We start from the raw sequence: 4,203 nt of genomic DNA on the forward strand, positions 1-4,203 counted from the left end.
TGCTGAACCTAATACAATTTGAATATGCATACAATATTTTAAAACGTAATACAATTTGAAATTAAAACATGAAGAACTTTTAAGTGTTTTTTTTAATCAAGAAAAGTTATTTATATAGCAGACTCAAGGATAACTTTGAAGTTAGTATTATATATTTACATTTCGGCCCTACAGATTTGAAAGTCGGTCTTCCTCTACATAATATTAATGAAGGTAAATTTGCAAACTAATTCAATAATTCTCTTTTCTATACAAAAATTAACTATATTTTTAATTCCTATGTAATTTGTTAAAGTAACGTATGTTTTAGCATGAGGGAAATACTTTTCAAAATTATTGTCATTAATGGTATGACAAAAGAAAAAAAATTAAAAAGAGAATAATAAATAATAAATGTAAAATAAAAAAAAATAACATTAATACTTTATTGTGGGTTTTTTTTTGTTCAATAACCCTTATTTGAAAAAAAAACACCAAACTACCCCCTTTTCAAAAAAAAATAAAAAATAAAAATACTCATTTTAAGTTATAAGTTCCATATGGCGACTTCCCACATGATTTTTTAAAAAATAAAATTTATTATTTTTTAATGGAATAACATAAATATTATATATATAATTAATTAATATAATTCATAAAAATATATTAAAATAAATAAATAAAAATTTTAAATTACGAAAATAATTTTCTAAACCCAAGTTCCAAATGGCATTTCTCAAAGGTTTTTTTTTTTAAAAAAAAATTATTTTAATTTTTATTGAAATAACAAAAGTAATATCTATATAATTCATAAAAATAGATAAATAAAAAATTTAAATTACGATAAAATTTTAGGAAATTCAAGTTCGAAATGCCAATTTCCCAAAGATTTTTTATTTTTATTTTTAAATTATTTCAATTTTTATTGAAATAAAAAAAGTAATATATATATATATATATAATTAATATAATTCATAAAAATAGATAAATAGAAATTTGAAATTACGATAAAATTTTAGGAAGTCCAAGTTCGAAATGCCGATTTCCTACAGGTTTTTTTATTTTACTTTATTCTAATTATTTCAATTTTTATTGAAATAACAAAAGTAATATATATATATATATAATTAATATAATTCATAAAAATACATAAATAAAAAATTTAAATTACGATAAAACTTTAAATTACATAATTTATTCATAAAAAACATCACAAAATTTACAAAAATTACGATAATTAATATCGAAGGTGGCCTCCAGTACTATATTGCCGAGGTTTTCTCACACGTACGTGATTTTGACGACGCCTTGATACATCACGAGTTTGTTGTTGTTGTTGTTCTTCTTCTTGATCTTCGTCTTCTTGCTGTGGAGGATGTCTAAGAGGAAGTGCTGCAGAAGAACTACTTCCACATTGAGTCAAGTTGGATATTTGATTCAACGGAGTATATGCATTCCCAAAGCTTGGAATTTGAAAGTTTTGTTGACACATATTATTCAGTAACTGGGTAGCAGACTCAGGTGTATTATGACGAGTATTAAACGTGTTATACAACAATTCCTCTTCGCTTGATGCAAATAATAGTCGACGATTGTTTTCGTGATGTGGTTGTTGCCTGTTAAAATTAAGTTGTTCCCCTGGCGTGAACTCGTAAGATTGATGTGGTGTATGGGTAAAAGTTTGAGGATATGATGTGTGGGTAAAAGTATGAGGAGACGGTTGAGTGTTAGAAGGTGTTGGTATATAATATTGATTTTGTTATGTTATGTTTGGCATTGATTCTTGGAAAAAATGTTGGCTAGATTGTGGTGGAGGTTGGGGTGGATTGACACGAGGATCAACCAATTGGTTTTCTACATAAATAAATCGTTTAGAATTTTTGCAAAACCAAACTATGTATTTGTAACTTGGTTTGAATTCAACATTTAGAGGTTGACCATGAAAAATATGATTCTCTCGTTCATTCCACTCTTTGTTCTCATTTTCGTAGAATAATGCCCAACTATAGTCAACTTGTTTATGCAAATCTACCTTATGATACTTTCTCATGTTCCTCGAAGGATGTGGAAGTTTTTGAGGTAGTAGTTTCACTCTATCAGTATGATGCATTTCTATTATGTAGAAACAAATTAAATATGTAGATGCAATCCATAGGCAATTGTCTTCTGGATGATCGTACGTTAGACGTAGATATGACCTCCAGATAAACTGATATATAACAAGTTTGTTAGTAATATATGCATAAGAAAAATAAAATAATAGAAATAATGTAATGTTTTAGTATATTACATCGTTAACGGTCATGTGATCAATTGTTTATCGATATCCAGCGGTATGATAACGAGGTGTATCGCCAAATTCCATACCCTTTCTACTATATCTACGAAAATAAATTTGAATGTTAGTGAATTAATTAATAGTTTAAAAAATATAATCTTTAACTTTTTTTTTTGTTGATATTTACCTTTTTGCGAATGGAAAATGAGGCTCAAGATTACTTATTGGTGCAAGAAACGGCATATGGTACCATGCCCACATTTGAAGTAGATGTGAACATCCGCCGATTGACATAACACCAAGTTTAGATGCACGACACAATTCTTTATAAAGTGTTGCCAAGCACGCTGAACCCCAACTATATTCTCCTGTCTCTCACAAATCTCTCAACAAGTGCAACAAGAATTCATTGAATTTGTGAGGGTCAAAAGCCCTCACAAAGGGAGAGAATCAGCCACAAAAGAGACATTTGTGGCGGTCTTAGGTAGCCACAAATAAGGTGGTCACAAACCTTTGTGGCGGCCAAAACGGCCACAAAATTTGAAATTTTTGTTGTCATTTGTGAGGGCAAAGGCAGTCACAAAGTCCTCTTTTTGTGAGGGCTTAGGCCGCCACAAAGATTAAAGCTGAATTTTAAAATTAAGCTTTTGTGGGGCCTAGACCGCCACCACAAAAAATCAAACTGATTAAAAAATAAATATTTTGTGAGGGTTTAGACCGCCATAAAAGTTTCACTTTATTAAAAAAATAATTTTATTAAATTCGAAATTAATATTAAAAATTGATATTATATATAATAAATTATTATCAATATAAATTTAAAATATAATATTTAAATTTAAATTAAATATAAATTTAAATATAATATATTATATATAATAAACTAATATCAATATAAATTTAAAATATAATATTACAATTCAATGAAAATTTAAATTAAATTTAAAATATAATATTAAAATTTAATTAAAATTTAAATTAAATTTAAAATATAATATTTAAATTAAATTAAAATTAAAATTTAAAAATTAAAATAACTGTTATATATAAAAATATAATATTAATATTAATTAAAAATTACTACCAACCAAATAAAACATTCCAAAAATAAAAATCATGTCTTACAAACCAAAAATTAAACACACCATAATTAAATAGGACAAGATATAATGTGTTCGTACAAATCAAAAATAAAAGTAAATTTTTTTTCAAGTACATCATTAATCATTGTAATAATTCCTCTGATCAATCGCTCCACTCCCTCCATTATTATTTGCTGGAATGTTACCCGACGACAGAAGTCCCTCAAAAGTATTATTAATTTGTGTTGGAGGAGACATCATGGTTTGAAATTGAATTTTATCTTCAACTACACCAGCATTAGTCGAAGGAGGAGCCATAGCTGGTTGAGGTTGATATAAATCTGGTCTGGTCAAGCCAGCTGTTGGCATAGTTGGTCGGTATGTAGTTTGATCTCATTGAGGTTGAGGAAGTTGATGTGAATATAATAAATTATTATTAAGAATATAATTATATAAACCAAAATAAAATTTTAAAAAACATTATATATAAATTTTGACATACTTTATATGTCAATTAGGGGAGCATTTGCAAACAATATAATAAATTATTATCAAGATTATAATTATATAAACCAAAATAAAATTTTAAAAAGCATTATATATAAATTTTGACATACTTTATATGTCAATTAGGGGAGCATTTGCAAACAATATAATAAATTATTATCAAGATTATAATTATATAAACCAAAATAAAATTTTAAATGATGTTTAATGAAATTTTCATAAAATAACTCCTTATATATAAATAAAAATAGAGACTGTTAAAGTATATAAATTTTTTGTACGAACTCAACTACAACTCTTTTTAATAACTAACAACAAATATTAATATCATCAATTTTAATAATGTTTTTTTAAAAA

This window comes from Cicer arietinum, chromosome 4, assembly GCF_000331145.2.
Source record: "Cicer arietinum cultivar CDC Frontier isolate Library 1 chromosome 4, Cicar.CDCFrontier_v2.0, whole genome shotgun sequence".
NCBI classification, from domain to species: Eukaryota; Viridiplantae; Streptophyta; class Magnoliopsida; order Fabales; family Fabaceae; genus Cicer; species Cicer arietinum.